Source organism: Trachurus japonicus, chromosome 8 (assembly GCF_045865225.1).
Source record: "Trachurus japonicus isolate A0001 chromosome 8, Traja_1.0".
In the NCBI taxonomy this organism is placed as follows: Eukaryota; Metazoa; Chordata; class Actinopteri; order Carangiformes; family Carangidae; genus Trachurus; species Trachurus japonicus.
Genome location: NC_140914.1, coordinates 33,773,295 through 33,782,547, shown reverse-complemented (window position 1 = coordinate 33,782,547; position 9,253 = coordinate 33,773,295).

Here is a 9,253-nt window from a genome sequence, read left to right as displayed (position 1 = left end):
TTGCTTGCACCTGCTGTATAATCCCCAGCTGTTCTTTTTTTTGTTTTGTTGTACTATCGAGTTTCTGTTGTTATAAATTTTCCTCACAGCACACTGCGGATTAATATTGGGAAGGAAGTATGAGGGATGAGATGGATAAAGGAGAAAAGCCTGGGATAGACAGAGAGGGTGAGAGACCAAGAGGCACTGACAGGGTGAAAAAAGTGAGAGCCCTCGTATATCTCCCGCTTTCTATTATTCATGGGTTACAAGAAGCAGTGGAGGGGACGGAGGAGAAGAGATTGGAGCTTTCTGTCTTTGCCTTGAAAGTGGCCCTCATCTGCCCCCCCCCTCATCTCTGCCTCCTATCTTTTAATCTCTGCCACTTCCTCTCCAGGTCTCTGCCTCTGTCATTCATGTATCTCTTTGTCTGCTCAGGAAGATTTGAACTTTAGAGTTTTGCTGCAGGAGACAAAAAAAAACTTGCAGTAATCAAATTAAAACCTTGTGCTCAGAGCTAAAGAGCTGCAGCTGAGGGGAGAAGAAGAAGAGTCTGAAGGCTAGCACTCTGCTGCCTAAAAATAGCTGTTTCATCACTGCCCTCCATAATCGCTTCTTAACTAGACAGCCCAACACGTTCTCACTCCCAGTGCGTCAACCCCCTGACGAACGGTCACTGTCCCTCCTCGTCACATGCCTGACTCATTAGGTACCCGTTTTTCGTCATGAGGTGACGAGCGGGGATTTCAATTCATTCCAATGCAACCCCCTTCGCGGCGATATGTGACGCTCAGAGTAAAGTGATCCAGCCGACCGGACGCGGCGCTGAACGACGCACTGAGCTGGAAAACTTTTTTTCCCCTTTGAAGCTTTATTGAACCTGGTGTGTCTGACATAGCTTTCATCCAAGCCGTCATTTTGGTTATTATTTATTTACTGATCTTGGCGTTGGTGCAGAATAATAAATAAACAAACAAACAAACAAATAAATAAATTACATCCTTGTCGGAAGACCAGACGGGGTGGGGGTGTGTAATAAATAAATAAAGAAATAAATATTTTTGTCCCGTGCGTAATTGTCAAGATCCGCATTTCGATTAAACTCGCCTTTCTTCTTTTGTACGAGTTGTTGGACGACTGCATTTTCATTTTATTTACTTATTTCCCTGTCCTAAGTCATGTTTATGGATACACAGTTGAACATATTGTCATTTTACCCTCGGCATTTTCCCCTCACTTTGCTGAATATCTGTTGATTCATGTCATAAACACGTTTTGTTCATTAAAAATATGTGGTGTTTATTAAAAATATGTTGTTCATTCAAATCGGTTGTTGTTCATTGCAGAACAATAGAATATTAATACGGTGATTTATATACAGATATTGATCGCGCAGTGTGACCACAATCACTACGCACGGAGGCGTGAGGGACATTTGAAACAGCTGCAGCGACTACTGACACTTCAACCTGTTTTGGCTCTAAACTTCAAAACTATGACATTGCATAGTTTAGGACCTGTTTATGTACGAATTCATCTGTTGTTAGGTCATATTATTATTGCATGAAACACACAATACAACTTTTGATCACAAAAAAACTACCGCACGTAACATTTTACTTTCCGTAGTAAAAAAAACAGGTTCGCGCTAATAACTTTTGAATGGCGTGACGTAATTTCACAAGCTTTCCCAGGATTGGTCGGTGTTGAGTGCTGAACTAGAGGATGTGACGTCATTGCAACGGCGCCACCGGTCGCGACCATAGACTGCGACACTGCCATCTACGGCGTCTGGACGGAACTACAACACCTTAACAGTGTTTGTGATCATGAGGAGTGGAAATTAAGCCATGTTGATTTAATTCAACAGCATGTGAATAAACAGTGAGGAATCAGAACAGTTAGACAGCTCTTTTTCAACAAAGTCCAAATAATTCAAGTAACTCAAGTCATATAGGCCTTTTTTTTTTTTAATTGCAGAAAACAACATTTCTCCCCCCTTCTCCCTCCTCCCGCCCAGGAACCTTAGTTTATAATATAGTGTAGAATGAACCCATCCACTGTAGTAATGTTTATGCACAACTGCACCACTTTAGCCAGCTCCTTTATTTCTGGTTTTACATTGGACAAACTGATTAAGGCTCCATTTTCAGGAGACACAGCTATTCTTTAATAACTTCCACATTCGTTGGGTTACGTTCAGAGGTTTATCAGGGCAGGGCCTAGGGTCATCCAGTGTTAGCAATTACAGACCCATCTGACCTTCACAGGGGTCACAGGTCAACTTTTCATGTGAAATTTGACGATTTTTGCTATCAATTCAGGCATAAAACACCAATACTTGGAGCTGGGAAGCTGAAATCTTTAGATTCTAGTCCAGACCTTGGAGCAGATTGACGGTGCCAAATATCAGAGCTCTGCTCCACTCGGAAGTGTCCAAAATGGCCAAAAAGCAGTGTTCATTTCTAATCCCCCATTGTGTACAAGACTAAATTCAACAGATAGTCTTTAATAACTTCCACATGCTTTGAGCTGGAAGTCTGAAAGTTTCAGGGTTTTGTCAGGGGCCTAGGGCCACCCATTATCTGCAATTTCAGACCAATCCCACATTCAGAAGGGGTCAAAGGTCAAGGTTTAGTGTGAAATTTGACGATTTTTGCTATCAATTCAGGCATAAAACACCAATACTTTGAGCTGGGAAGCTGAAATCTTTAGATTCTAGTCCAGACCTTGGAGCAGATTGAAGATCAGAGCTGTGCTCCACTCAGAAGTGTCCAAAATGGCCATGGTAAGTGTCAAAGGTCACAGGGGTCAAACATCAAAGTTAATCCTAACAAAACACACACGCTTTAAGTAATCATCATGAAATTTAGATGAGTTGTATATCAGAGAGTCCTCTATCATTATATTGTATTCCCATTGCTCTGGGGGCCACGGGGGGCCCCTGGGGGCCACTTCGCTTTCCCATGCTCTCACAGATTTGGGTGTCGGGTCAGTGGATAAGGGCCTCACAATGAGTCCACAGGCCAAGTTTCAAGTGATTCGGTTGGTTTCTATGGAAACAGCGGCCTCCTGGAGACAGAGGAATGCGGCTGTTTGAAGCCCCGCCTCTCGAAAAGTAATGGCTCAATCAGGACCGAACGCACATCAACGCGTTCGTCTTGGGCCCCCGGAACCACTGATATCAAATTCAGAACTGTACGACTTTTAGAAATATATTTCATCCATTTCAGCTTTTCTGACTCAGAAGGTCTCTCAGGCATTAAGTCTGAGAGGCTCTGAATCAGAAAAGCTGAAATGGATGAAATATATTTCTAAAAGTCGTACAGTTCTGAATTTGATATCAGTGGTTCCGGGGGCCCAAGACGAACGCGTTGATGTGCGTTCGGTCCTGATTGAGCCATTACTTTTCGAGAGGCGGGGCTTCAAACAGCCGCATTCCTCTGTCTCCAGGAGGCCGCTGTTTCCATAGAAACCAACCGAATCACTTGAAACTTGGCCTGTGGACTCATTGTGAGGCCCTTATCCACTGACCCGACACCCAAATCTGTGAGAGCATGGGAAAGCGAAGTGGCCCCCAGGGGCCCCCCGTGGCCCCCAGAGCAATGGGAATACAATATAATGATAGAGGACTCTCTGATATACAACTCATCTAAATTTCATGATGATTACTTAAAGCGTGTGTGTTTTGTTAGGATTAACTTTGATGTTTGACCCCTGTGACCTTTGACACTTACCATGGCCATTTTGGACACTTCTGAGTGGAGCACAGCTCTGATCTTCAATCTGCTCCAAGGTCTGGACTAGAATCTAAAGATTTCAGCTTCCCAGCTCAAAGTATTGGTGTTTTATGCCTGAATTGATAGCAAAAATCGTCAAATTTCACACTAAACCTTGACCTTTGACCCCTTCTGAATGTGGGATTGGTCTGAAATTGCAGATAATGGGTGGCCCTAGGCCCCTGACAAAACCCTGAAACTTTCAGACTTCCAGCTCAAAGCATGTGGAAGTTATTAAAGACTATCTGTTGAATTTAGTCTTGTACACAATGGGGGATTAGAAATGAACACTGCTTTTTGGCCATTTTGGACACTTCCGAGTGGAGCAGAGCTCTGATATTTGGCACCGTCAATCTGCTCCAAGGTCTGGACTAGAATCTAAAGATTTCAGCTTCCCAGCTCCAAGTATTGGTGTTTTATGCCTGAATTGATAGCAAAAATCGTCAAATTTCACATGAAAAGTTGACCTGTGACCCCTGTGAAGGTCAGATGGGTCTGTAATTGCTAACACTGGATGACCCTAGGCCCTGCCCTGATAAACCTCTGAACGTAACCCAACGAATGTGGAAGTTATTAAAGAATAGCTGTGTCTCCTGAAAATGGAGCCTTAATCAGTTTGTCCAATGTAAAACCAGAAATAAAGGAGCTGGCTAAAGTGGTGCAGTTGTGCATAAACATTACTACAGTGGATGGGTTCATTCTACACTATATTATAAACTAAGGTTCCTGGGCGGGAGGAGGGAGAAGGGGGGAGAAATGTTGTTTTCTGCAATTAAAAAAAAAAAAGGCCTATATGACTTGAGTTACTTGAATTATTTGGACTTTGTTGAAAAAGAGCTGTCTAACTGTTCTGATTCCTCACTGTTTATTCACATGCTGTTGAATTAAATCAACATGGCTTAATTTCCACTCCTCATGATCACAAACACTGTTAAGGTGTTGTAGTTCCGTCCAGACGCCGTAGATGGCAGTGTCGCAGTCTATGGTCGCGACCGGTGGCGCCGTTGCAATGACGTCACATCCTCTAGTTCAGCACTCAACACCGACCAATCCTGGGAAAGCTTGTGAAATTACGTCACGCCATTCAAAAGTTATTAGCGCGAACCTGTTTTTTTTACTACGGAAAGTAAAATGTTACGTGCGGTAGTTTTTTTGTGATCAAAAGTTGTATTGTGTGTTTCATGCAATAATAATATGACCTAACAACAGATGAATTCGTACATAAACAGGTCCTAAACTATGCAATGTCATAGTTTTGAAGTTTAGAGCCAAAACAGGTTGAAGTGTCAGTAGTCGCTGCAGCTGTTTCAAATGTCCCTCACGCCTCCGTGCGTAGTGATTGTGGTCACACTGCGCGATCAATATCTGTATATAAATCACCGTATTAATATTCTATTGTTCTGCAATGAACAACAACCGATTTGAATGAACAACATATTTTTAATAAACACCACATATTTTTAATGAACAAAACGTGTTTATGACATGAATCAACAGATATTCAGCAAAGTGAGGGGAAAATGCCGAGGGTAAAATGACAATATGTTCAACTGTGTATCCATAAACATGACTTAGGACAGGGAAATAAGTAAATAAAATGAAAATGCAGTCGTCCAACGTCGTACAAAAGAAGAAAGGCGAGTTTAATCGAAATGCGGATCTTGACAATTACGCACGGGACAAAAATATTTATTTCTTTATTTATTTATTACACACCCCCACCCCGTCTGGTCTTCCGACAAGGATGTAATTTATTTATTTGTTTGTTTGTTTGTTTATTTATTATTCTGCACCAACGCCAAGATCAGTAAATAAATAATAACCAAAATGACGGCTTGGATGAAAGCTATGTCAGACACACCAGGTTCAATAAAGCTTCAAAGGGGAAAAAAAGTTTTCCAGCTCAGTGCGTCGTTCAGCGCCGCGTCCGGTCGGCTGGATCACTGAGCGTCACATATCGCCGCGAAGGGGGTTGCATTGGAATGAATTGAAATCCCCGCTCGTCACCTCATGACGAAAAACGGGTACCTAATGAGTCAGGCATGTGACGAGGAGGGACAGTGACCGTTCGTCAGGGGGTTGACGCACTGGGAGTGAGAACGTGTTGGACAGCCAGCTGATTTTCCATGACCATGAATGTTAATATCGTCATGAATATCACTGATACTGATACATAGAATGATTTCTTTGACATTTAATGAAGAATTTCTGATGGACTTCGGATGTATTTTGAGGACAGTAAGCCTGTGAATATTCTCATTTGTCCAGGTCATCGTTATCCCCAAAGAAATTTAAGTCAAAAGCAACTGGACTTGGTTATTTGTCTGGGAAGACGTTTCACCTCTCATCCAAGAGGCTTCATCAGTTCATGTAGCATCTGACCAGGCTGGGACTGACTAACTATCTGGTGTGGAGACCCAGGTATTTAACCTCTTGTGGGGGCGTTCACAAAACCGATTATGTCACTGGAAACCCTTTGTGCTCCATGTGCCAACGACAGTCGTTGGAGTGACAGTCGTTGGTGGGAAGTTGGTTTGGACTTCGTTAGTGCCCTACTGTGTTATAACGACAGTCGTTGGAGTCACAGGAGGCCACTTGTGAACAGTTGTTCTTTGAGATTAGATTGTTGAATCTCCTGGGAAGGGATGAAAGGGCAGCATTGTAAATTGGAGATAGGTGGTGTCGCAGACCTCCTCCTCTGTTTAGGGATGGTTTCTCTACTTTTACATAGATGGCTTATTTTACTCTTTCAAACCATCTGTCCTCTCTGTCCAGGATGTGGACATTGCTGTCCTCAAAGGAGTGGGCTTTCTCCTTGAGATGTAAATGGACAGCAGAGTCCAGGCCTGAGGAGTTAGCTCTCCTGTGTTGGGCCATGCGTTTATGCAGTGGTTGTTTTGTTTCTCCAATGTAGAGGTCTTTGCATTCCTCGTTGCACTGGACTGCATACACCAGATTGCTTTTGTGGGTGTGTGGTGTTCTGTCCTTGGGATGTACCAGTCTTTGTCTGCGTGTGTTGTTGGGTTTGAAATACACAGGTACGGTGTTTGTTAAAGATCCTCCTGAGTTTTTCTGATACTCCAGACACATATGGAATGACTATGTTGTTTCTCATGTTTTGTTTTTCTTTCTCAACCACTTTGCTGGTTTTCTTTCTGGAAGCAGCTGCAGTTTTCACAAAAGTCCAACTGGGGTAACCACACCTCTCAGGTGCTTGTGTTCTGCCCCTTGGGCCTGTGAGCTGGTGGACACGTTATCAGCTCTGTGTTGCAGGGTTCTGATAACACCAAGCTTGTGTTCCAGAGGGTGGTGTGAGTCTAAAAGTAGATATTGGTCTGTATGTGTGGGTTTTCTGTATACCCCAATGCGGAGGCTCCTATCATTCTCCATATGGACGTCACAATCTAAGAAAGGCAGACTATTGTCCTTGACATCCTCTCTGGTGAACTTGATGTTTTTGTCCACTGAGTTAATGTGTTCGGTAAAAACTTGCACCTCTTTGGTTTTGATTTTAACCCATGTGTCGTCCACATACCTGAACCAATGGCTTGGTGTTGTTCCTTTGAAGGAGTTCAAAGCCTTGTCCTCTACCTCCTCCATGTATAGATTTGCCCCAGTGGGGGATACTGGTGAACCCATGGCACAGCCATGTTTTTGTCTGTAAAATTTGCCATTAAACTGGAAATATGTGGTGTTCAGGCACAAATCCAGAAGTTGGCAAATGTGTTCTGGTTTGAGATTTGTTCGGTTGTGTAAGGAGTTGTCCTGTGTGAGTTGCTCTCTTACTGTGGCCAAAGCCTCCATGGTTGGAATACAGGTGAACAGGCAAGTCACGTCATAGGATACCACCGTTTCATCTGGATCCATTTTTTTTAGGACATTTCCTTGAAGCAGAGCAGCAAGAGGCTAAACTCTTTCACTGTACTGGAGCATCAGATGAAAGCCAAGCAAAAATGAAAGACGGGGGATGTTAAAAATGTTAAGGATAGTGCTCTTGTTTCATTTAAAACATATTTTTAATAGGCTTTAGTGACGTATTCACACCTGCAGTGTTAGTTACTAAATTTGGTCCCGTTTGGGTCAGTGTGAAAGCACATCACACTCTAATGCGCACCAAAACTAGTGCGGCCTGAGGAGGTGGTCTCGGCTCGGCTCGGCTCCAGCCGAACTCTGGTGCGCACTAGTTGATGTGTGAAAGCAACCGCACTCGGATGCGACCCAACTGCCAGGCGAACTCAACAAGTTTGAGCTAAAAGGGCTCCCGTAGTCGTTGACAATGGGTTAATGCAGCGGGGAGACCGCCCGGTGCTCTGGTCCCACGCAGCTCTGTCCCCACAAACGAAGCACCAGCAGCGGGGCAGCCGGTCGGTGCGTGTCCGCTGAGTCGCTCAGATACCGGACAGGCGGCTCCGTCCCTCGGGTCCGCGGAGCAGCTGATTACCGAGCTGCAGCAGCAGAGGTCCGCCCTTGTTTAACGTTTAACCGGGAACTAACGGGACCGAGCTGGGTGAACGCAACCGGAAACCAGCCGGAAGTACCAAACTAGAAAAGTAGATCGGAACTGTCGTTTGCCAAGAGTTATACATACAAACAATATATGACCAGAGCTAACAACCGGCTCTTGAGTCTCCATCATGAAAGTTTTATCAATCAGTGCTTCCAGATTTCAACCGGTAGTCATGGAGACATGACGCTCTCCAAGTTTGGTCCCGAGTGATAAAAAGCAGGTGTGAAAGCAACCGCACTAACTGAAAAATGAAACAATGTATCATTTTAACATTTGGTGCGCACTAAACAAAACAAACTAAACAACACCCTATGACTGGTGCATTGGTCAGTTTACAGTAAGATTTGTTATTTCAGCTCCACATCCTGTACTGTTGCATTGATCTCAGCTGGGGTTTTTGTGTAATTTTCTGTGATTTCTTAAACCTGTTTTGATTTGCCAACTGTTTTTTTCTGACTCAAACAGTAGAAGATGACACCACCTCAGTGAGCACAACACCACACCAGACCTGCAGTATTCAAATCGAGGTCAAGCACCAAGCTGGTGTCATTTTTTTTTTTTTTTTAATTAGCCTTTATTTAACCAGGTAAAAAGACCCGTGGATTTGCAGTGGAAAAGACACTTGCTGAACAGTTTATTATGGACACCATGCTAATACTGTTAAAACTGCCTTAGTTCTTCATGGCATGGATTTTTACAACATGTTGGAAACTTTCCCTTTGAGACTCTCCACCAATGTTGACATGATTGCATCACATTGTTTCTACAGATTTGTCAGCTGCACTTTCATGTTGCCAATCTCCTGTTCCGCCACATCCCAAAGGCCACGGAAGTTCACTGAACTCACTGTGATGTTTAGTTTGAAACAGCTTTAGCTTTATGACACAGAGCATTATGCTGGAAGAGGCCATTAGAGGATGGTAGCAGTCGCCAAAAAGAGATGCTTCTGGTCAAATTTCTCTGATAGATTTTTCGTCTATCTGAGAAT